This window comes from Saccopteryx leptura, chromosome 9 (assembly GCF_036850995.1).
Source record: "Saccopteryx leptura isolate mSacLep1 chromosome 9, mSacLep1_pri_phased_curated, whole genome shotgun sequence".
Taxonomy (NCBI): Eukaryota; Metazoa; Chordata; class Mammalia; order Chiroptera; family Emballonuridae; genus Saccopteryx; species Saccopteryx leptura.
This window is the reverse complement of record NC_089511.1, coordinates 90405317-90431033: the sequence shown is the minus strand read 5'-3', so window position 1 is coordinate 90431033 and position 25717 is coordinate 90405317. Positions and strand designations below refer to the sequence as shown.

At 44.8% G+C, this 25717-nt stretch overlaps 1 protein-coding gene and 1 pseudogene across 4 annotated transcripts in view; both read left to right on the top strand.

Moving 5' to 3' along the window:
• ARHGAP22 (Rho GTPase activating protein 22) overlaps positions 1-25717 on the top strand; it is a 215139-nt gene that overhangs the window by 95803 nt on the left and 93619 nt on the right. The window lies entirely within an intron of this gene.
• On the top strand, positions 16125-16225 carry LOC136381627 (U6 spliceosomal RNA; annotated as a pseudogene).

Sequence of the window (25717 nt, the reverse complement as noted above, 5' to 3'; positions counted from 1 at the left end):
ACAGTGAGCCTGAAGATCTAGGCAGGGCGTCTCCTCATCATGTTCCATTAGCCTGTGTCGATTTTAGACCTCTGCTGAGACATGATGGTGGTGAGCTGACTATGCTAGGGCCTCCCTGGGGTCTGTGAGACCCTGAGTCACCAGTCTCAGAGCAGCATGGTCACCCAACCACTCAGACAAGGTGACCTGCTCTAGGCTGCCCAACAAGGCCTGGATTAGCCCAGGCTCAGGCCAGCCAGCAGCAAGCTGCCCACTGGGAGCCCAAGTGAGCAAATGCAAGCCTGGGGCTGGCCATGGTCACCTGTGCTCTCTCCATGTGGGAGTTCCATGAGGCACTGGCTGGAACTGGAGCTCAGAGAGACCCTCCAAAGGTGTGCCCTGCATGCGGACCTCATTTAGGCACTCCCTACTTGGGCACTTCATCTTCTGCAAGGCCCATAGAAGGTGACAATGGCGTGATGGCAGTGGAGGGAGGGGAAGACTGAGGCTTGGTTGACTGTGGAACGGGAGTAAAGGCTTCTGCAGGGAAGACAGAGAAGAAATGAAGGAGGGCAGTGAGGTAGACAGGATCCTCTCATCTAGGGGAGGGGGAGCTGGGTACATAGAAGGAAGGGCTGGGGGAGGGGTCCTGAGCCTGGAGAATGGAAAGGTGGAGGTGAATACAGCTATAAACTCAGAAAGGCACTGGGCATGTGCCCCAAGGACCAGAAAGGGAAAATCCTCAGTGGGCATTCCCTTTATCTGGTCAGAGCTAATTACAAGGATTTCTTGACTCTAGGAGCCTAAAGATACACTTGTCACGTAAAGTAACTGTACGGTAGTCAGCAATGGGGGAAGGTCACGTGAGGAACCCAGACCTGGGAACTTTGGCTAGAGCAGCCCACATCCATCCGCAGAAAGAAACTTCCCAGGAGTCCTTGGGAAAAGAGTGACACCTCCATCAGCCAGTGAGATTTCACCACGTCATATTAGCTCGACCACCCTAGAGACCCTTTAAATATACCCCACGCGGGTCACCCCATGCGACTTCCCTGGCCTCTGTCCCCAAGACCAGGGAACATTGTTGGGCAAGATGCGCTGTACTAAATAAAGCTTTTATTATTCCACACTTCATGGCTACGCCCCTTCCTTCTTCCTCGGTGGGGAGAATACCTTACAGTAACATGCACAAGTTCCAGGAATTAGGATAGGGATCTCTCTGTGGGGCCTTTATTTTGCCTATCACAGTAATCAAAACATCCATCTTAGATAAGGGTACTTGTATGCTTATTTTATTTAAGAGGGCACTGAAGATTAGAAAGGATAGCAGTTGCCCTGGCCGGATAGCTCCATTGGTTAGAGCAGGGGTAGTCAACCTTTTTATATCTACCGCCCACTTTTGTATCTCTGTTAATAGTAAAATTTTCTAACCGCCCACCGGTTCCACAAAAATGGTGATTTATAAAGTAGGGAAGGAACTTTACTTTATAAAATTTATAAAGCAGAGTTACAGCAAATTAAAACATATAATAATAATTACTTACCAAGTACTTTATGTCGGATTTTTGTTAAGTTTGGCAGAATAAATCTTTATAAAACAACTTACTATAGTTAAATCTATCTTCTTATTTATACTTTGGTTGCCCTGCTACCACCCACTATGAAAGCTGGAACACCCACTGGTGGGTGGTAGGGAGCAGGTTGACTACCACTGGGTTAGAGCATTGTCTCGAAGTGCAAGGGTTGCCAGTTTGATCCTCAGTCAGGGCACATACAGGAATAGCTTAATGTTCCTCTCTCTCTCTCTCCCTCTCTCTCTCTCCCTTTCTAGTGGAAATCAATAAATAAAAATTTTTAAAAAAAGAAAAGGATAGGAGACTTGCCCAAGGACACACAGCCAGGTAGTACTAGGTTTAGCGCTGTGTCCAGGCAGTCTGACTTCTAAAGCAACACTCCAAGGTGCCCTCCAACACAGACACCTGGCACAGGTTCTGACGTCTTAACCACCTGGGCCTGGGGGGTCTGGGGATGTGGCTCTAGCAAGGAGAGCTTCCTCACCCCTTTCTAGCAAGCCCAGCAGTAGTGTAAGCACCTGGTTCTCCCAGGTCTCAAGGACGCCACCTCTGCCCTCTTGCCCTTTGCACTTGCTTTGGGTTGAGGTTGGGGAGGCACAGGCAGGCTGCCCAGGGAAAGTGGGCTGGGTGTGGACAGTGAAGGGTTCAGTTGGCCTTTGGGGAGCATTGAGGAAGAAAGACTCCTGTTCTGGCTGGGAAGCTCAAGTGCGGGCACATGTCTGAGTGGGGAAAACTTGACAACTCTTGAAAATGTAATAGAAACGCAAGTGTGATAATGCATAATCAACTATATAAATTTTAAGTCATAGTTCTATTTGTGCTCTTCCAACAATATAAAAATATCACAATTTTTTATCAAGATAGAATTAAAAATATGCGGAAAAGTTAAATTGTAAGTGCCATCTAGTGGAGAGACTTGCCGATTCCACAGCAGACCAAGCATGCCTCCTGCCCACCCTCAACCATTTCAGCCAGGCCATACCTCTGATTCTTACTGCCCCCTCCCCAATCATTAAGGGGGGAGGGAGAGGGCTACAGCTTAAGCCAGCTCTGGCTACAGAACTCTACTCTGCACCAGGACCTTAGGCTGGCTCTGGGTGAGGCCAGAAGAAGCCAGGCCCCAGAAAGCAGCTAGGCCTCTTCTCTGGCCTGGGCAGTTAACAGCCTGCAGTGGTATGGGATTTATAAGAAGAAATACATATTTGGTCTTTGTCCTCATTCCTTGGAATTTCCTACCTGAGGAGAGTGATAAAGGTGGTTCTGTTATGTTAATGAGGTGACTTTTGGACCCACCTAAGAATCAGGCTGGTTGCCAGGGAAATCAGCCTTGTGATTAGAAGGTTGGAACTTATGTCCCAAGCCTGCCCTCTGGGTGGGGGTTGTTCAGGATGAAATAGAATAAAGTCAATGACCAATGATTTAATCAATCTTGCCTATCTAGCAAAGCCTCCATAAAACCCCAAAAGGACAGGCTTTGGAGAGCTCCTGGGCTGGCAAACACACGGTGCTATGGGAGAATGTGTGTTCAGAGAGGGGATGGTGGTCTGCGACCCTGTGCCAGATCTCCTCCATCTGGCTGTTCTTGAGTTATATCCTTGTATAATAAACTGGTAATCTGAACAGTAAAATATTTCTCTGAGTTTTGTGAGCCACTCTAGCAAATTAATCAAACATAAAGAGGGGGGCGTTGAAAGTTTCAGTCAGTAGGAAGTTGGTCAGGAGCACAATTGACAGCCTGGATTTGCAATGGTCATTGTGCAGGAGAAGGGGGGCGGCGGTCTTCTAGGACTTAACCTGAGTAATCTGAATGCTATCTTCATATATAAGTATTTCCAATCAGTGTGCTGCAAGAATGCAGTACCTGACTATTTAGTCAGGAGCACTGACCTCTTTTCCCTTAGATTGTCAAATAAAAAAATGACAACAGCCAACACAGCAATAACCATCCGATGTGAATGAATTAAAACTACACCCATTTGGGGGAGGGTGGTCAGATCAGCAAAAGATAGAATATATTTTATAATATTTTAGTACTTAGTTTATATGTGCCCTGAGATTTAAAAAAAAAAAAAAAAGGTTGTAAATCACTGTTCATGTAGATAGAACTGAGTTAAATTGTAGGACACCCAGCTAGTGTCAGAGAATTGCTTGGTGGTATGGGAAAAAAAATCACATATTGTCATTGGTGACCAGAGTTTGACCTGGCAAATGCCACCCACGCCCCAGCTCTTTAACAGCAGTCTTCTCCTTGCAGACTTGACTGTCTTGGCCTCCTAGACACTCTTCTTGGTGATATAGACACCTGCACCGACCAGGCTTGGGCCTTGCTCTAATGCACAGGGACGGGTACTGGGTGGAGAGGCCAGCTCTGGCACTCTGGATAAAAAGAGTTGCTAAACCCATGACATGCTTGTGTTTGGTGGGAAGACACAGGGAGTCAATAAAGCTGAGTAACTCATTACCACCCCTCTTCCAGCATCAGCAATGCTGCCGAGAGGAGGCAGGTCACTTCACTGCAAGGATTCAGACAGGGCCCGAAGACCTTCGGGCAGGAAACCGCAGCACTGCCACGTCTCCTCCATTGCTGGGCACATCTTTCGAGGGCCCAGTGGCAGGCAGCAGAAGCAGTGCTGGCTAACTGAAGGGAAGGGGAAGCTGGCCAGAGGTTCTGGAGCCAAAAGGAACCATGGGGCAGCCAGAGAGCTGAGTATGGAGGGGCAGGTGGCTGGCTGTTCAGGGGTCCTGGAGCCGGGAACCGAGGGCAGGTGGGTGCTCTGTGCTGGAAGGTTAAATCCTGCCTGACTCTTCTTCAGTCCTACTGTCACTTGCTCGGGGTCTGAAGTCTCAATGGCTGTGTTTAGACCACGTTTTCCTTCCTGACAACACTGGGGTGGTGAGAAAGGGCCTGTCCACTCTAGGGGCTAGGCAGACCTTCCCTCCAAGGCATGTGACAGTGGAAGCAAGGAACCCCAGAAGTTTTTGTGTACCTTCAGGAAGGGACGGGAGGTGACAGGTGGCAGTCTTCATCAGTGTGCACTGTATTGGACACAGTCTATGGTTCTGTTTCTGCCAGGCCAAGTGTCACATTGCTGGCCTTTCCACGGAGCCACACCAGACAGGGTGGTTCCAGGACTGGGTGCCTCCCCTGGCTCGTTTCCTTCGGGCAGTGCAAGGAGCTCAGCTTGGGGGGGGCTTTCAGCCCCGCTAGAGACACAAACAGCTCCCAGAACCTCGGAAAGAGAAGAGCAGAGAAGTAGTGTCTTCCTGAGAGGAGGACGGGATGGTTTCTGCTCTGAAGTCTGGGCCCAGTTCCCTTTGCAGAACACGTATGCTTGGAGCTCCACAGACCCTATTTCTCAAGATAGAGTGCTGGAGGCTCCTCTAGAGGAAGCTGCCCAGTTCAGGTGTCCAGCAGACCCCTGCTGTCCCACCACGCTCCGGGGCTGCCTTCTTCCCACAAGGCTGCTGGAGCCTCCCACTCACTTTCCAGCACCAGGTGGGCACCTGCCGGCGGTAGGCTGCATGAGGATGCCTCTGAGATCTTGGGGAAGGTGGGGGCTGAGGTACAGCAAAGTGAGCCGTGGTGCCCCAGAGAAATCAGAGAGTCGTGGCAGATGGTACCCAAGTGAGTGAGGATGCAGATGTTCTCCGGACAGGATGGTGTCTGCACCCTGGTAGGACATTTCCAGGGAGAGAGACAGGAGGCAAATCCAGGCACCATCTCCCTGTTTGCACCTGTTTTCAGTCAGAGTCAGAGAGAACTGGACAAAAGCCCAGCCCTGCCACCCAGGACAAGTCACTGAAGGTTCTATGCCTCTGTTTCGTTTGTAAACCAGGGACAATAACAGAGACAAACGCCTTGGGTTTGGTGAGGATGCTGTATGATCCAGGGCCTAGCTCATGGTTTTCTATTCCCCACTCTCCGCAGTCTCTCTGTTTATCATTATTCTGAATAATAGCATGATTACTGCTGAGCTATGACCTGCGTAAGCAATCCCAATGCTGTGTGGTAAGTGCTCCTACAGAGGTGTCCCTTTGGAGAGAGCCCGGAGCTGGGGTTGGGGGACTTGCCTGTGTGGTTAGGGACAGTTTCACTGAGCACTGATAGGAGAGTAACAGTTACCCAGATTGCAAACAGGAGAAGGACATTCTCAGAATGACCCAGAAGAGAGGATAGAATTCACAAAGGCACAGAGTCCCAGAATCATTGTGTGCAGAAGACTTAGGGAGCAAATACCTAGGTGGCAAGATTGGCAAGGGCCAAATCATGCAGAGCCTGGGATGCTGAGCAAAGAGGCTTGGACTTTAGCTGTTGAAATCTTTGCTGGTGGGAAGGATGGTTAAAACAAAACCATATGCTGGAAAGAGCACTAGGGCAGTGATGGGGGCTTGCAAGGACGAGGCAGGAGATGCCATTCACCCTTGCCACCATCTGCACTACGTCCCCCATCCTCACCCCAATAAGTGTCCACAGAGAAGGCCTCTCTGCCATGAGAGGAACAGGACAAGAGACCATGGCACAAAGCTCACAGGGTCCCCTAGGTGAGGCAACTCAGAAGCCTGGCCACTCAAAGCTGAGGCCTGATCTTCTCTGTGCAGCTACAAGACCATGTGCCAAGTTCTCAAGCATAGCAACCCTGATCCTGCACAGCGACTCTGCCTCTGGGGCCTGGCTAAGGGGGTGTCAGCCCCAGCTCTGCCCCTAACTTGCGGGAGGAACCAAATCAGATTTCCTTCTTTCTCTGAGTCTCAGTCTTCCCATCAGTAAGATAAGAGGATTGGTCTTGATGACCACCAAGGTGTCACCCAGAAAGAATGAGTGCCAGCAGTTTCTTATGGCGGCCCCTGGTCCTGTTGCCACTCTCGGGCACTGAGCTTGCAGCGCAGAGCAGAGAGGTGGACAGCTGACTGCTTGCTCTGAGGTCTGACCTGGAACCAGAGCCAGTCCATACAGATCACTCCGCAGAGGTGGGCTGCTGCGGTGCTGCTGACAGCCACCAAGCATCGCTCATCACGTCAGCCGCCTCCTGAGTAGGACGTCGACCTCAGCCCACCTCAGCACCTGGTTCCAGCTCACCTCACACGGCCCTGCCGAGTCTGCCTGCAGAGCAGCAGTTATGGGCAATGACTAGAAATGCAGTTCCTTCTGTGGTCACACCTTTTACACGCTGTTGGTATTTTACTTTCTTTTCTTCTGACGTGGGGGATGTAGAGTGAGCAGTTCTGCTTCTTAGATCGGACTCTCAGACCAGAGCAGAGGCCGTGTCTGAATGAATCATACCTACAACTTCAGCCCAGCCATTATTGCCTAGCTGAGATGAGGAGCAAGGGAAGAGACACACAGAGTGTGTGCAAATATCCTGGGTCCCAAGGCAGCTTGGCTAACTCTGAGCCATTCAGTGGGATGCTGTGTGTGCTGTGTTAGGTGGAAGGGGAACGTGGCTGGATTCACTGGAGGGTGAGCCAAGGACAGATCCCAAAGAGTCTTGTGTATCAGGATCAGGCACTTATACAACTCTATAAGCAATGAGGAGCCACTGAATGCCTCCAAACAGGGGAAAGGTGTGATTACATTTAGCATCAAGAAAATGTGATTGGGTGTGGGGGGTAACAATGGGGGCTAAGGAACAAGCAGAGGGAACCTCTGCTTTGATAGAGCAGTAGGCACCAGATGCCAACAAGTGGGAATCAAGCCAGGCTAGGAGACAGGATGCCCAGACCCGGTAAGGGACCAGATGCTGGGCGTGGAGTTCAGGATGACTGTCAGGTTGCTGGACATGCAGGAGGAGATACAGACTCGGGATAAAGCTGACTGGATCATTGTGAGGTCCCAGAAGCTGTGGCAACCTGGATTCAGTCTTGTAGGGAATAGGGCTTTTCTAGTCCTCAGTTTCACTCTCATGAGGTCCCTATGTCCCATCACTCCCCAATTATAAGTGTTGCTGTTTCTCCTTTCAAGATCAAGTTCAGTGATCAGTTCCTCTAGGAAGACTTTTCAAGCTGTACTCCCACAGCCTTCTCAAACCCCCTCCCCACAATGAGTCTCTTTAATGATAAAGTTCAGAAGCCAGACCCAACACTTTCTAGCAACTTGACTATGGGCAAGTTGCTAGCCCCTCTGTGCCTCATTTACCTCATATAGACAATAAAAATAATTAAAGTCTCGGAAGAGGAAAAGATGGCAGCAGAGTAGGCAGATGCACAGATGCCCAGCTCTCACCACCAAACTGGAATACAAATCAATTTAGGAAAAATCAGCATGAAAAACCAACTCTGAACTACAAGAATGGTTCTCAAAAACCAAGGAGCAAAGAAGAAGCCACAAAAACCTGGTAGAGAGCGCCTGAATCTCCCCTGCTTACAGGAACAGAGTGGGGGGGGTGAGGCTGAGAGCCCAGAGGGGATCTCACACAAGGGAAAGGGGCAGAAACTACTGCTCACAGCTGCTTGCCTGGTGACTAGAGAGTGAGGTGTGTTGAAAAGACCCAGCTTATCTCCCAAGTGGAAAGGACAGGGAGAGGGACAGACTGTGAGGGGCTAAGGAATGCAGGAGACGAACTAAAAAAGCTGACTCATCCATGCTGGAGGCGGCCATAGCTGGGGGAGGGACTGAACCTTTCACAAAACAGAGCTGAATTGCTTCCGGATCAGAGATCCCCAGACATCTATCCAGCTCCAATCAGCGCAACAAGACACAGCTGAAAACAAGAAGTGGGGAGGAGGGGCAGTAATTCAGGTCTCCATGGAGATCTGAGATACACCTCTCCCTACTGAAGCTGAGAAAACACCCTGCCCCCAGAGAGATTAATTGGCTAAAGAGGCCTTCAGAGTCTCAGGTTACACCCACCGCATTCCTGGATACAGTTTCAAGGAAGCCCCCTGCTGAGATCAGTAAAAAGACTATCACCTGTTAAGAAAACAAACAAATCAAGACTTCAAAGATGCCCAAATCCAAAAGTGGATTACTGATAACAGCTGATACCAACCCAAAAAGATCTAGAAATAACTGAAAACTGGAGGCAGACAACACCAAGCCTAGACTCAACCAACTCTACAAATAAAACACCCAAAACCAGACAATGAGAAGACAAAGAAGTGCAATCCAAATGAAACCACAAGAGACACCTTCAAAAGATGAACTGAGTGATATGGAAATAATTAAACTTCCAGATGCGGAGTTCAAAATAATGATTGTAAGGATGCTTAGGGATCTTAGAACAACAATGGATGGTCATTATGAACACCTAAATAAAGAAATAGCAAGTATAAAAAAGAATCAGTAGGAGATGACAAATACAATATCAGAAATAAAGACCACAATGGAAGGAATTAAAAACAGGATAGATAGAGCTGAGGATCGAATCAGCGAGTTGGAGGACAACTGGAATGAAGGCATGAAAGCAGAGAAGAAAAGACAAAAGAGACTCAAAAAGTCAGAGGAAACCCTTAGAGAGCTCTGTGACAACATGAAGAGAAATAACATCCGCATCATAGGGATTCCTGAAGAAGAAGAAAAAGAACAAGGGATAGAGACTTTGTTCAATCATATCATAGCTGAAAACTTCCCTAAATTAATGCAAGAGAAACTCTCACAAGTCCAAGAATCACAGAGGACTCCATTAAAGAGAAACCCAAAGAAACCTACACCAAGACACATTATAATTAAAATACCAAAGCTAAGCGATAAAGAGAAAATATTAAAAGCTGCAAGAGAAAAAAAACTTATCACCTACAAAGGAGCCCCCATAAGGATGACATCCGACTTCTCAACAGAAACACTTGAGGCCAGAAGGGAATGGCAAGAAATATTCAAAGTAATGCAGAACAAGAACCTACAACCAAGTCTACTTTATCCAGCAAGGCTATCGTTTAAAATTGAAGGAGAAATAAAAAGCTTCCCAGGCAAAAAACAACTCAAGGAATTTATTACAACCAAACCAATGCTGCAGGAAATGTTAAGGGGCCTGTTGTAAACAGATCAAAGTTGGAAAAGAATATAGCAAAAAAAGGAATATACCTGTAAAGAAGAAAATGGCAATAAACAACTACATATCAATAATAACCTTAAATGTAAATGGATTAAATGATCCAATCAAAAGACATAGGGTAGCTGCGTGGATAAGAAAACAGGACCCATACATATGTTGTCTAAAAGAGACACACCTTAGAACAAAAGACACACATAGATTGAAGGTAAAAGGATGGAAAAAAACATTTCATGCAAACGGAAATGAAAAAAAAGCTGGGGTAGCAATACTTATATCAGACAAATTGGACTTTAAAACAAAGGATATAGTAAGAGATAAAGAAGGCCACTACATAATGATAAAGGGAGTAATCCAACAGGAAGATATAACTATTATAAATATCTATGCACCTAATATAGGAGCACCCAAATATATAAAACAGACTTTGATGGATTTAAAGGGCGAGATCAACAGCAATACTATAATAGTAGGGGATTTCAATACCCCACTAACATCACTAGATAGATCCTCAAGAAAGAAAATTAACAAAGAAACAGCAGACTTATTGGAAACACTAGATCAACTCGATTTAATAGATATCTTCAGATCCTTTGACCCTAAAGCAGCAGAATATACATTCATTTCAAGTGCTCATGGTACATTCTCTAGGATAGACAATATGTTAGAGCACAAAAGTGCTCTCAACAAATTTAAGAAAACTGAAATCATATCAAACACTTTCTCCGATCACAACGGCATGAAACTAGAAATGAATCACAGCAGAAAAGCTCAAAAATTCTCAAACACATGGAAACTAAAGAGCAGGGTGTTAAATAATGAATGGATTAAGAATGAGATCAAAGAAGAAATAAAAAAATTCCTAGAAACGAATGACAATGAGCATACAACAACTCAAAATTTATGGGACACAGCGAAAGCAGTGCTGAGAGGGAAGTTCATAGCACTACAGGCACACTTTCAGAAGCTAGAAAAAGCTCAAATAAACAACTTAACCCTGCATCTAAAAGAATTAGAAAAAGAACAGCAAGTAAAGCCCAAATGTAGTAGAAGGAAGGAAATAATAAAGATCAGAGCAGAAATAAATGACATAGAGGCTAAAGAAACAATACAGAGGATCTATGAAACTAGGAGCTGGTTCTTTGAAAAGGTAAACAAGATTGATGAACCTTTAAGTAGACTCACCAAGAAAAAGAGAGAGAAGACTCAAATAAATAAAATTAGAAATGAGAGAGGAGAAATAACAACTGACACAACAGAAATACAAAATATTGTAAGAAAATACTATGAAGAACTGTATGCCAAAAAACTAGACAACCTAGATGAAATGGACAAATTCCTTGAAACATACAATCTTCCAAAAATCAATCTGGAAGAATCACAAAACCTAAACAGACCGATTACACCAAATGAGATCGAAACAGTTATCAAAAAACTCCCAACAAAGAAAAGTTCAGGGCCCGATGGCTTCACAACAGAATTCTACCAAATATTCAAAGAAGAACTAACTCCTATCCTTCTCAAACTATTTCAAAACATTCAAGAGGAAGGAAGACTTCCAAGCTCCTTTTATGAGGCGAGCATAATTCTGATTCCAAAACCAGGCAAAGACAACACAAAGAAAGAAAATTATAGGCCAATATCTCTGATGAATATAGATGCTAAAATCCTCAACAAAATATTAGCAAACCGGAACCAACAATATATGGAAAAAATCATACACCATGATCAAGTGGGATTTATTCTGGGGAGGCAAGGCTGGTACAATATTCGTAAATCAATCAATGTGATTCATCACATAAACAAAAAGAAGGAGAAAAACCATATGATAATTTCAATAGATGCAGAAAAAGCATTTGATAAAATCCAGCACCCATTCATGATCAAAACTCTCAGCAAAGTGGGAATACAGGGAACATACCTCAACATGATAAAAGCCATCTATGAGAAACCCACAGCCAACATCATACTCAATGGGCAAAAATTAAAAGCAATCCCCTTAAGATCAGGAACAAGGCAGGGGTGCCCCCTTTCACCACTCTTATTTAACATAGTCCTGGAAGTCCTAGCCACAGCAATCAGACAAGAAGAAGAAATAAAAGGCATTCAAGTTGGAAAAGAAGAAGTAAAACTATCATTATTTGCAGATGATATGATATTGTATATAGAAAACCCTAAAGTCTCAGTCAAAAAACTACTGGACCTGATAAATAAATTCAGCAAAGTGGCAGGATATAAAATCAATACTCAGAAATCAGAAGCATTTTTATACACCAACAATGAACAGTCAGAAAGAGAAATTAAGGAAACAATCCCCTTCACAATTACAACCAAAAAAATAAAGTACCTAGGAGTAAACTTAACCAAGGAGACTAAAGACTTGTACTCGGAAAATTACAAAGCATTGATAAAAGAAATCAAGGAAGATACAAACAAGTGGAAGCATATACCGTGCTCATGGTTAGGAAGACTAAACATCATTAAAATGTCTATATTACCCAAAGCAATCTATAAATTCAATGCAATACCAATTAAAATACCAATGACATACTTCAAAGATATAGACCACATATTCCAAAAATTTATATGGAACCAAAAGAGAACATGAATAGCCTCAGCAATCTTAAAAAAGAAGAATAAAGTGGGAGGTATCACACTTCCTGATATCAAGTTATACTACAAGGCCGTTGTACTCAAAACAGCCTGGTACTGGCATAAGAACAGGCATATAGATCAAAGGAACAGAACAGAGAACCCAGAAATAAACCCACAGTTCTATGGACAACTGATATTTGACAAAGGAGGTAAGGAAATACAATGGAGTAAAGACAGCCTCTTTAACAAATGGTGTTGGGAAAATTGGACAGCTACCTGCAAAAACATGAAACTAGATCACCAGCTTACACCACTCACAAAAATAAACTCAAAATGGATAAAAGACTTAAATGTAGGCCGTGAAACCATAAGCATCTTAGAAGAAAACATAGGCAGTAAGCTCTCCGACATCTCTCAGAGCAATATATTTGCTGATTTATCTCCACGGGGAAGTGAAATAAAAGACAGGATAAACAAATGGGACTATATCAAACTAAAAAGCTTTTGCACAGCTAAAGACAACAAGAACAGAATAAAAAGACAAACTACACAATGGGAGAACATATTTGACAATACATCTGATAAGGGGTTAATAACCAAAATTTATAAAGAACTTGTAAATCTCAACACCAGGAAGACAAACAATCCAATCCAAAAATGGGCAAAAGAGATGAATAGACACTTCTCCAAAGAGGACATACAGATGGCCAATAGGCATATGAAAAAATGCTCAACATCACTAATCATTAGAGAAATGCAAATTAAAACCACAATGAGATATCACCTCACACCACCCAGAATGGCGCTCATCAACAAAACAACACAGAATAAGTGCTGGCGAGGATGTGGAGAAAAGGGAACCCTCCTGCACTGCTGGTGGGAATGCAGACTGGTGCAGCCTCTGTGGAAAACAGTATGGAGATTTCTCAAAAAACTGAAAATCGAACTGCCTTTTGACCCAGCTATCCCACTTTTAGGAATATACCCCAAGGACACCATAGAACGGCTCCAAAAGGAGAAATGCACCCCCATGTTTGTGGCAGCATTGTTCACAATAGCAAAGATCTGGAAACAGCCCAAGTGTCCGTCAGAGGACGAGTGGATTAAAAAGCTTTGGTACATATATACTATGGAGTACTACTCAGCCATAAGAAATGATGACATCGGATCCTTTACAATAACATGGATGGAACTTGATAACATTATACAGAGTGAAATAAGTAAATCAGAAAAAAACTAAGAACTATATGAATCCATACATAGAAGGTACATAAAAATGAGACTCAGAGACATGAACAAGAATGTGATGGCAACAGAGGTGGGGGGTGGGGGGAGGGGGGATGGGGCAAAGAAGGAGAGAGGGGTTGGGGGAGGGGAGGGGCACAAGAAAACCAGATAGAAGGTGACAGAAGACAATTTAACTTTGGGGGAGGGGTACACAGCACAATCAAATGTCAAAATAATCTAGAGAGGTTTTCTTTCAACATATGTACCCTGATTTATCAATGTCACTGCATTAAATTTAATAAATAAATTAAAAAAAATAATTAAAGTCTCTACACCTTGGGTTAGGGGTGGGAGTGAAGGAGTTGGATGTGCCTATAAAGGGCCACCAGAGTCCTGGCATGACAGCTCAGTTGGTTAGGCTATTGTCCCAAAACACAGAGGTTGCCCATCCCATCCCTGGTAGAGCACACACAGGAACAGCTTGATGTAGAAAGGAAGTAGGAAGAGTACTGTACAATGTATTGGCTCAATCTTCCTAACACCCCAGTGAGTAGACATTACACCCATTTCATAGATAAGGAAACCGAGGCATAGAAGCATAACTTATCCAAAGTCATATGACTATAGAAGGTAGAGTCCAGCACGCAGCCGAGGTCACTCTTAGGCTGCCAACAGGAGCTCAGGTGGGTGCTGGGCCCTGGGCTCTGAGACATGGAGTGGCGAAGACAGAAATTCCTCAGATAGAGATAGTGCACAGGGCAGGAAAGGGGTGATGCACAAAGGGAGACATGCTCAGTGCCTGCTCAGAACAAAGACATAAATAAAATTTTTCATGAATGATCTCAGCTAGACCGAATCTCTAGATAAATTAGGATGAGAAGAATGCGGCAGGGTTAGATTAATGGGTAAGGGGTTGAACTACCCAGGTCACCTCTAGGAACCCAAGCCCAGGTACAAATACTCCTCCAGCCAGGAGCCTTCAGCTTGAGAACTTTCTTAGACACAAGGCTGTTCTTCTTACTCAAGGTGTGGTCCACGGAGCAGCTGCATCACCTGGGAGATTGTTAGAAATGCATACTCTGGGGCCCATCGTGGAATCACTGAAGCAGACCATTATACCAGTGCTTCCTGGGTGATTGGTGAATGCCCCCATGTCCACTGCTCTTGAACGAAACACACCTAACCTAACCCTGGACTGTGAGCTTCTGAAGGAAAGGACTGCTTCTGCGCACTCAGGGCCTGGTTCTTGGATCTTAAGGCACTTGATGAAGTAGACCAATGAAGTAGCAGTCATTCAAAAACAGGAAAAGAGCTGAAAGTGATGGTAAAAAGAGGCAAACAATAATAGGAAATTGAGTCTAGTTCTCAGGTTGCAAATCGAGCTGCACACCAGGGCAGATGACCTCTGGGCTGATTCTGGCCCACAAGACATTTTGTTTGGCTCATGACATACTTTTAAAAGCAAAACATGTCACCCATAGAAAGTAGAGATTTCTATAGGGTGAATTTGGGCCTGCTTTCTCGTATAAACAACGAGCAGGGGCTCAGAAGCAGCCACCCCCTTTAGACAGAGTTTGTTCTCCATTTAGTCAGAGTCCCGACCTCTCCCTATTGTACCATTCCATCCCAATGCTCTTTCTCAGTTCATCTTCCTCACCTGATCCCTCTCTAAGGATCTGAGTCCGTGAGCCCTAGTGTTGTGGGTAACAGAACACTAAAATCAAAGATGGGCAGAAAATGATTGTTATTGTGCACTGGCTGAGCCATTGCTACCCCCAGTAGTTTGTCATGTAGACTTGGAGTGAAGGGCGTGGTGTTCAGTTCCTCTGTCTGAGGTGCAGTTCTGGCTGAGCCATTGCTACCCCCAGTAGTTTGTCATGTAGACTTGGAGTGAAGGGCGTGGTGTTCAGTTCCTCTGTCTGAGGTGCAGTTCTGGCTGAGCCTCTTCCCAGGTCTGGGGTCCTGAGCAATTCACAAATGTCACTTAAACTGCAGGTTCTTTATCTGTAAAATGGCCCCATGGTTAGCAGTAGCTAATTAGTAGATTAGTAATTGCAGTTGCCACAGCAAAATAATACATAGGAATGCAGGTATCGATTCCATGAATTTTAAAAAATATCAATATTATCAATATTTTCCTTAAAAAGGTATGCAGAAAAAATAAAAATTGTAAATTCGGTGAAACTAAATAGTTTATATTTCAAATAACAATGTATACACATTAAAAGCATTAAGTGAAAACATAACCCTATGAAATATAAACATAAAAAATATTACCCTTCTGACCCTGGCCAGATAGCTCAGGTGGTTAGAGCATTGTCCTGATACACAATGGTTGCGGGTTCAATCCCTAGTCAAGACACATACAGGAACAGATCGATGTTTCTGTCTCTCTCCTTGTCTCTCTCTCAAATCACTAAATAAATATTTAAAAATATAATACCCTTCTGACCTTGGCCAGATAGCTCATTTGGTTAAAGCATTGTCCCCAAATACAGAGGTTGTCGGTTCTATGCCAGGTCAGGGCGCATACAGGAACAGATTGATGTTCCTGTCTCTCACTCTCTCTCTCAAAATTAATGAAATAAATGTTAAATAGCCCTTTGAGTAGAGAGTTTTTTGGTAACCCTTTGAGTGAGTACATACATGAACATTTATACTACTCAAAGGGGTAAATATATTTATTATATATTATTATTTTATATTTATATTATATATAATGATAATAAATTTATATATATATTATATATATATATGACATTCTGTGCTTCAGCAGCAAGTATACTAAAATTGGAATGATACAGAGAAGATTAACTTGGTCTTTGGGGAGAAATGACACACAGATTTGTCACATTCCATGTTTTGTGCAGTGTGATCTCACACCCTTTGATTAGCTTGGAAGAAGCAATAGGAATCAAAGCACAATGTGTGTACTCAATAGCAAAATTGTAACTTTTCACAAAAAAACACCAAAAGAACCCCCCAAAATCAAAACTGTGAATTTTCACTATAAAAATTTTTCAATTACCCTTATAATAAAATGTTTAGCAGATGAAATTAATAAAATATTATTCAAAATAGCAAGCTAAGTTTTATAAAATATAGAAAACTTTTAATATATGGTATTTAATGTTGTTTTTGAATCATAAGCATATTTTTATGCTTATTTTATCTAGATGCTATTAAGTTTTTTACTACACACTGGTGGGAAGATTGATCTAAGCTGAATTATACTTTGAGTTCTTTATCTTCAAATAGTTCCATTTCTTATTTGATACTTTAGAGACTTTTATTTCTTCTTTTTTGTTGTTGTTGGAAGAAACTGCATCTTTTTTTGGGGGGGAGGACTACATCTTTTAATTAATTATGAGCTTTAGGTTTATTTTAATGAAAGAGTTTCTGATTTCTCTTCATCTTCTCCTAGGCAGGTGGAGATCCTGATGTGTCACTGAGAACATTTTCCTGGTTGTTGTGTTTGAATTCACTGGTTTGAAAGGTCTTTTTTTTTTTTTTTTTGTATTTTTCTGAATTTGGAAATGGGGAGGCAGTCAGACAGACTCCCGCATGTGCCCGACCGGGATCCACCCGGCATGCCCACCAGGAGGCAATGCTCTGCCCCTCCAGGGCGTTGCTCTGTTGCATCCAGAGCCATTCTAGCGCCTGAGGCAGAGGCCATGGAGCCATCCTCAGTGCCCAGGCCAACTTTGCTCCAATGGAGCCTTGGCTGCGGGAGGGGAAGAGAGAGAGAGAGAGGAAGGAGAGGGGGAGGGGTGGAGAAGCAGATGGGCACTTCTCCTGTGTGCCCTTGCCAGGAATCGAACCTGGGACTCCTGCACACCAGGCCGACGCACTACCACTGAGCCAACCGGCCAGGGGTGAAAAGTCTTTGAACAGAATAAGAATTTATGTCATGATAGAGGCACCTGCATTCCCTTTCCCCTGTGGGTTATGGAGAAATAGAAAACCTCTTTCTCTTTTTTATTTTTATTTATTTATTTTAATGAGGGGGGGTGAGAGAGAGAGAGAGAAAGAGAGAGAGAGAGAGAGAGAAAAGAGGGGGAGGAGCAGAAAGTATCAACTCTCACATGTGCCTTGATGAGGCAAGCCCAGGGCTTCAAACCTGTGACCTTCAGCACTCCAAGTTGACACTCTATCCACTGTGCCACCACAGGTCAGGCAGAAAACCTCCTTCTAAACAGTTTTTTTAAAACTGAATCCAAGCTTCTACTGTAGTGTACACCAAGTGTAAATAATTCATATTTTAAAAAAATATATCACAAGACCCTGGCTGGTTTGCTCAGTGGATAGAGCGTGGGCCCAGCATATGGATGTTTCAGGTCAATTCCCAGTCAGGGCACACAAAAGAAGCAACCACCTGCTTCTCTTCTCCTCTAGCTCCCTCTTCTCTCCCTCTTCCACTCCTATAGCCAGTGCTTCAGTTGATCCCAGCATTGGCCTCAGGCACTGAGAATAACTCGGTTTATTTGAGCATCGGCCCCAGACAGGGATTGATGGGTGGATCCTGGTCAGAGTGCATGTGGAAGTCTGTCTCACTATCACTCTTCCTCTCACTTAAAAAAAAAAATATATATATATATATATATATATATATATCACATAGATATAACATATATATCTATATGATATATATATCAACAAAAATACCTGTAATTCAACATTTTTTAAAAACACATTATTTTAGAATATCAGAATGTTAAAAACTGGAGTTATAACAACTAATATGTACCAGATTTGGAAGTTCTTCTGAAGGTCAGTGACACTTGGATTCTGACTGCAGGAAACAGCCAGGGAGGCGGAGCCTGGGAAGGAAGGAGGTCGCTGGGCCGCAGGGAATGATGTTCCCCCACAGTGGGTGCCCACTGGGAACCCAGGGTGTGATCTTATTTGGAAACAAGGTCTTTGCCGATGCAATTTGTTAGGGTGAGGTCACACTGGAGTATGGTAGACCCTAAATTCAATGACTGTTGTCATAAGAAGAGAGGCGTTTGGACACAGAGGAGAGGAGAGACGACAGCAAGGTGAAGACAGAGACTCCACAAGCCAGCGCCTGCCGCGGGTTTCCGGCCACGTCAGAAGATAGTGGAAAGGCCTGGAACAGACCCTTTTCTAGAAAGCTCAGAGGAAGCACAACCCAGCCAACACCTTGATTTCAAACTTATTTCCTCCAGAACTTTGACAGAACAAATTCCTGCTGTTTCGAGACATCCAGTTTGTGGTCATTTGTTACAGTGCCCTAGGAAACAAATGCATTTGTGAAATGGGAAGTGAAGCTGCCAGAGCCACTGGCCTTCTCAGCAGGATACTACCTTCGTGGACTGTGGGAATCCAGCCCACAGTCCTAGGTGAGACCCTGGCTCATCTTCCTGTCCTCCACTGATGGGTGCCCATCTTCCCACACCCCTTCTCTGCCAGCCTCAACATCTGGGCAGGGCGGCATGCTCTTCATGCTGTAGCACATCTTCCACTTGGCCCGTGGCATGGCCCGGTGACTTCCAGAGGCTGCCGTGGTTGAGTGGTTGAGTGGGAAGAACAGGCCTGCAGGAGTCTGAGAGATGCATAGGAAGGAGCTAGCTTTTTCTTAGCTGTATACACTGCCTTAGAAGCTCACCTCACCTTTCTGAGCCTCGCCAGATGGTGCCAATAATGACCTTGATGGGTTTTGGCAGGGATGGTGGGTTACAGCAGAACCTGGTACATAGCAGGTGCTCAGTGTGTGTGAGTATACCTCCTCTCACTTCAGTGCATGAATGGTCAGGAATACCAGCATTCTAGAGAGCCCCCCCTTTCCTGACAGGCCTGGGTCAGAGTAAGTGTAAGGGGGGGCTAGGCTAGAACCTACTCTTAATGGGCAGCACCATCCTCTGGGAGGAGGAGGCCTAGAGAAAGCGGTGGGAGCTGCCCAGTCAGCATCACACCTCACAGGTCCTGCGTGAAAAGGGGCGTCTGGTCTGTGGTTTTCCATGTCTGGCACAGAGAGGCACTTTACATGTAACTATCGAAGGAACAATGTTGAAGAAGGAAAGAACAACCCACCTGATGTGTGAAAATGCTGTCAGGCCAGCCCTGTGTATGTTTGGGGCTGGGGTGGGGGCTGTGCTGCAGGAATGTACAGAACAGGGCATTCTTTTCTTTTAATTGAGGGAAGCCAACCTTCTCTGTCCTGTGAAGGGTCACTTAAGTGGCCCTCCTGGATGTGCACATGCCAGACAAGTCAGCAGCCAGTGTCCCGGGGTCAGTGTGTAGTGGGACATCTTGTGGCTATTGGTGGTGGGTTCTGTGATTTTCTACCTGAGTGGCTGGGCAAAGACTATGCCCTTCACTGGCTCGCAGCAGATGGGGGATTCGTCTGATGAACTGGAGAATGAGGAGAAAGTGGTGGACTTTCTCAAGGAGCCCCGGGTTTCTGGAATGTATGAGATGGACACAACAGCACACTGTTTTCACACTTTTTTTTACAAGATAGAAACATCACATGGTACCCAGGATCCAGGCTTATGCTACAGCAAGCGTTTCGTGAGAGTCCTATTCCTTCCTGAGGTGCCCATGGAGCATTTTCTAGCCTGTGTGATTCCATCTCATTATTATTATTGTTTTTGTTGTTGTTATTATTATTTTGTGACAGAGACAGAGAGGGACAGACAGGAAGGGAGATAAGAAGCACTGATCCTTTGTTGCAGCTCTTTAGTTGTTCATTGGTTGCTTTCTCATATGTGCCTTGAAGGGGAGGGCTACAGCAGAGTGAGTGACCCCTTGCTCAAGCCAGCAACCTTGGGCTTAAGCCGGCAACCTCAGGGTTTGAACCTGGGTCCTCTGCATTCCAGTCCAATGCTCTATCTACTGCGTCACAGCCTGGTCAAGCTCCATATCATTATTAAAAACACTGGTCAAGACCTGTTACATTGATTTTATGACCCCCTAATGGGTTGGAGTTTGTAGTCTAAAAAACGCACCTTGGGATTCCATGTTAGAATATCTGTTGGAATATTCTAACACAACAGATATTCTTGCAGCCACAGCCTGGCTGCAAGAAGGGTGCCGAGTGAGGCCCTAGAGGTAGTGTCTTCGGGGTTAGTGGACCCTTCCTGGCACTGAGAAACAAACAAGGTGAGGGACAGTGGTCTCTGGGAGTTCTCTGATACTAGAATGGGGTCTAAGCAGACTATCTTATGCCAACTAACCACTACAAATTGTGTGTGTGTGTGTGTGTGTGTGTGTGAGAGAGAGAGAGAGAGAGAGAGATCTGACAGAGTGAGCACAAGGAGCTTGTGGACACACTCCCCTAGCAGGAAGCCATATGCTGGAAGTACTGTGTGTCCCTGGAGAGACTTGGTGGCCCTCTCCCTTCCCATGGGGATATTTCCAGGGTCCCAGCAGTCCAATTTCACATAACTGTTATTTCATTGCCACTACCAAAACTCATAGCTTGGGAGGGGCCAACCCCGTGCCCACCACCCCAGCACAGCTGTGGGAGTAACCAGGTAAAGGAATCCACAGTCATACCCTAGGCCCTGCCTTACCTGGCAGGGTGACCTCTGTACTGAGCAGAATGCTGGGGCCTGGGAAGAACGCCCTGGAGGAGTTGCCGCTTCCACAGTAGCAAAATCCTGGGACTTCACCCATCCCAGCATCTGAGCTTTAGTCATAATCAATGCCAGCTTCTGTTCAGCGGGCTGCTGGGAATGAGGAACAGGAGAGCAGTGGCCTAGACACCTGCTCCTAGAAACTATACTGCTCACAAAAATTAGGGGGTATTTCAAAATGAATATGAAGCAATAAAAAAAGCATTTGATTTCTTTAAAATTAAACAAGAACATCAGAAAAGCAAACCAGAAGTCAAAGAAAGTTGTTCAGTTATGCAAATTAGATGCAAAAACAACTTTTATTTCCTTGGTGAAAATGCACTGTACAAAAGGCTGAAAGTACTGGGGTATCTGCACGTGCCCTGATCCCCGAGTTTTTGTGAGCAGTGTAGAAGTGGGGAGCCACGTTGTCCTGCACTTTCCTCTTTTACCACTAGGTGACAGCAGCTAGCACACATGCTCCCCACCTTCCTGTGGACTCTGTGAGGACACCTCTCCCCTTGGGGCAATTCCTCTAGTCCTGCCTTCCACCTGCCCAGCAGCTCTGGCCACTGCTTCACTAAGAAAGGAAGGCTGCTGGGAACTTACTGTGTGTCAAGCTCAGTTCTTACCTCTTCTTAGTGTCCCAGTTTATGCTCACAGAACTTCAGGCAACTCACCCCCTCACCCCACCCAATTGAAGCACTGGGGACTTTTTAAGATGGAGAAAATTAGAGTTCAATTTGGACAGCTTTGGCATTGGTGTCAGTCCAGGCAGTGTGGTGGCAAAACTCAAGCTTGGGCATGAAATGGCTGTCCCTCACTTCGCCTCATACCCCTAAACCCCAGGGTGGCAGCCAAAGCCAGCAGTTTCTCCTATGGCTATACAGATAGACTCCATTTCTCAGCCTTCCCCCGGAGACCTTCCCCCCGGGAGACAGGTCCTGAGACCACACTGGACAGCAGGGATGTGGGCAGGAGTGCTGACCCAGGCCCAGTCTTAGCCCCGGAAACTCCCTGAGGCCACCCTGGGCCCTCCTCCCCCATCGACATAGCAGACAGAGAGGACTCAGAGGAAGAGGCTGTGGTCCCGGGAGGAGCTGGAGTTCCTGAATGACTGTATGGAGCAGAGGCCTTCCCCACTTACTCTTTCAGGCTGACCTACAGGAGATGATGACATGATCGAGCAAGAACCTCTATAGAGTTCAGACCCTGAGTGTTTGCGGCTTGTTACAGCAGCAAGCATTAATTACCTGATTAAGGAGGCTGTTACCTTACCTGGATCATGGGGTCATGAACCCTCAGTCTTAGGGTTGTGAAACCTGGGGCTAGCACATGGCAAACACTCAGATTCACTGGGTAACTCAAGTCCCTTGTGCTGTCAGCAGCTGCAGCCACAATGGTGACAACAGCAAGGAGAACTGGTTCACCCCCAGTTCACTGTGCTGACTCCACCCCCCAGCTAAGTGAACCAGATACCGGTGGGCCTCGCTTGTGATAGAGGGACTTCTCTCTTGCCGCACTGCAGAGATGCTGGAGCCTTCAAAGACAGGCAAATGCTTTGCCCCCTGAGTTTTTGCTACACTTGCTGAGACATGCTGTTAGGACAGTATTTACGAGTGGATGGCTGAGCTGTGGATCACATAGACTGACCTGTGGTGGCGCAGTGGATAAAGTGTCGACTTGGAATGCTGAGGTCGCCTGGGTTTGCCCAGTCAAGGCACATATGGGAGTTGATGCTTCCTGCTCCTCCCCCCTTCTCTCTCTCCCTCCTCTTTGACTCTTCTCTCTAAAAATGAATGAATTAAAAAATTAAAATAAAAAAACAACAACACAGACTGATAGTGAGAGGTAAGAGTCACACTGCAGCCAGACACTTCAGCTCAAATCCTGTGTCTTCCACTTCCCAGTTGTGAGACCCCCACGTGAATACTTAGTAGCTCTGTGCCTCATTTCCCAATCAGGGATTGTAACAGGGCTCTTGTGGGGATTAATGAGTTAATACATGGAAAATACTCAGAATAGTGCTTGGCACACAGTAGGTGTTCAATATGTGTCACTCTTATGACTGAAGCAAATTTACCACTTGGTGACTCCTGGTCAAGCAGCCGAGAGTGCCCATGCCCCTATAGTGCATGGCACCACCCGAGAGTGCCCATGCCCCTATAGTGCATGCCACCACAACTGCTGGGAAGGACCCCACCTCCCCTCTCCAGGAGCTGCTGCTGCCGCCAACCTAGCACCTGTAGGGCAGGGAGCAAAAGTCCTCAGGGCTGTGGCTGTGGCCTCTTGCTCTTTCCCAGGCTGTGTTTTTCCTGGGGGTGAGGGAGGAAAGAAAGACAGAGGAGAGAGCAAGTAGGGACAGGGGTGAGGGGAGACTTTGGAAAAGAACAATGGGCTTTGTAAAACCCTCTCTGGGCAGTCCAGCCAAGTTCAATGGCTTCAGGCCACAGGAACAGCAAGAAAAATGTGGCCCAGGAATTTCTCCCCAACGATTCCCCTTGTCTTTCTCTGTGGGAATTTGGAGCAGCAGACACATTCCTTCCATGAATAACGTGCACAGCGGCTGGAGGCGCATTGGCCTGAGCTGCGAACCCGCTGGCCCTGCCCCTCCCGAGCACTGCCCTCAGCACCTCCTCCCTGAGGAGCAGACAGGACTATGCTTGGAGCCTGGGCTCTCACTGGCAGACCTCAGAACCTCCTGGACTGTCCCCTCCAGGTGTGCACACCCCTCTCTAGAGCCAGCTGTCCAGACCATCTGCGTAGCTGCTTTTTCCCAGCCTGTCACCCAGAAGTGGAAACTAAGCATCTTAGAGATAGAAATTCATTTTTTTTCCTAAGCCAAGTATATTTCCAAATGCTCTACAATCCTAAAACAGAGGGCTACAAACTATGTAAAGCCCGCAGGCCAAATCTAACTTACTACCTGCTTTGGTAAATAAAGTTTTATTGAAACACAGCCAGACCCATTGATTTATGTACTGTCTGGAGCTAATTTCACAGTACAAGGGCTGAGTTAGTGGTTGACTGTATGGCACACAAAGCTGAAATATGTTTACTATCTGCCCCTTAGAAAGAGTTTCCCAACTCATGATTTAAAATTGAATGTATTGTATTTGCTCATTTATTTATATTCCTGTTATTCCACAAAGTGTTTGAAATGGCTTCAAATGAGAACATTTAGAATAAAATAAAGACAACATGATAGTAATTTTAAAATTAAGGATCTTAGAAAAGCAAATAAGAGTAGAAAAACAAAATCAGGAAACAAAGCACAAATATGAAGGCCGACTTTAGGGCCTTCACAGTTGGCAAAGCCAAACTAAATTTCCCTTGAACTTCCTAGTAGCCAATGGAAAAAGGGAAATGATATTTAAGTCTCATTAAGAGAAAGAAAACAATCATTATGGAATCCATAGCCTTTTCTAGCACAAGCAGTGTGGGCTTGTTTCAGCGTCTACATTCCCCAGAGTCATATACTTCATTAAAATAATAAAAAAAATCAAAGAATGAGTGTGTAAAGTGAATAACAATTACAATTCTCTTGATGAGGTATAATATGGATGCTAATTAACCTGTTTAACCAATATCTAAATCCAAAGCAGTTGGTTATTATTCTTTAAATTTTTATATATTTTTATTATATTTATTGGAGTAACATTTGTTAATAGGACTATATAGGTTTCAAGTGTACAATTCTATGATACACAATCTGTATATTGCATTGTGTGCCCACCACCCAAAGTCAAACCATCTTCTTTCACCATATATTTGGCTCCTTTTACCTCCTTATTCTCCCACCTTCTTACCTCTGGTAACCACCATACTGTTATCTGTGTCTATGAGTTTCAGTTTTATATCCCACTTATGAGTGAAATCATATAGTTCTTAGCTTTTCCTGACTTATTTCACTTAGCAAGGTCCATTCATGTTGTTGTAGATGGCAATATGTCATCTTTTCTTATGGCTGAGTAGTATTCCATTGTAAATGTGTACCACATCATCTTTATTCAATTCTTTATCAAAGGATGTTTTGGTTGTCTTCATGCCTTGGCCACCATGAGTAATGCTGTGATGAACATAGGGGTGCATATAAATAAAAATAGGTGTGAATAAATGCTTTTGAGTTGTTTTTGTTTTGTGTTTGTTTTTGGTAGATACCTAGTAGAGGGATTGCTGAGCCATGGTAATTCTACTTTTAATTTTTTGAGGAACTACCACAATATTTTCCATAGTGGTTATACCAGTTTACATTTCCACCACAGTAAATGTGGATTCCTTTTTTTTCACAGCCTCTCCAACATTTGTTATTACCTGTCTTGTTGATAACAGTCATTCTAACAGGTGTGAGGTGGTATCTCATTGTAGTTTTTTTGATTTGCATTTCTCTAATAGCTAGTGAAGATGAGCATCTTTTCATGTGTCTGTTGATCATTTGTATGTCCTCTTAGGAGAAGTGTCTGTTCAGGTCCTCTCTTCATTTTTAATTGGATTGTTTGTTTGGTATTGAGTTTTATGAGGTCTTTATATATTTTGAATACTAACACCTTGTCAGAGCTGTTGTTTGCCAATATCTTCTCCCATTTGGTTGGCAGCTTTTTTTTTGACAGAGACAGAGAGAGGAACAGATAGGGAAAGACAGGCAGGAAGGGAGGGAGAGAGATGATAAGCATCAACTCCTCGTTGTGGCACCTCAGTTGTTCATTGATTGCTTTCTCATATGTGCCTTGACCGCGGGGCTACAGCAGACCGAGTGACCCTTTGCTCAAGCTAGAGA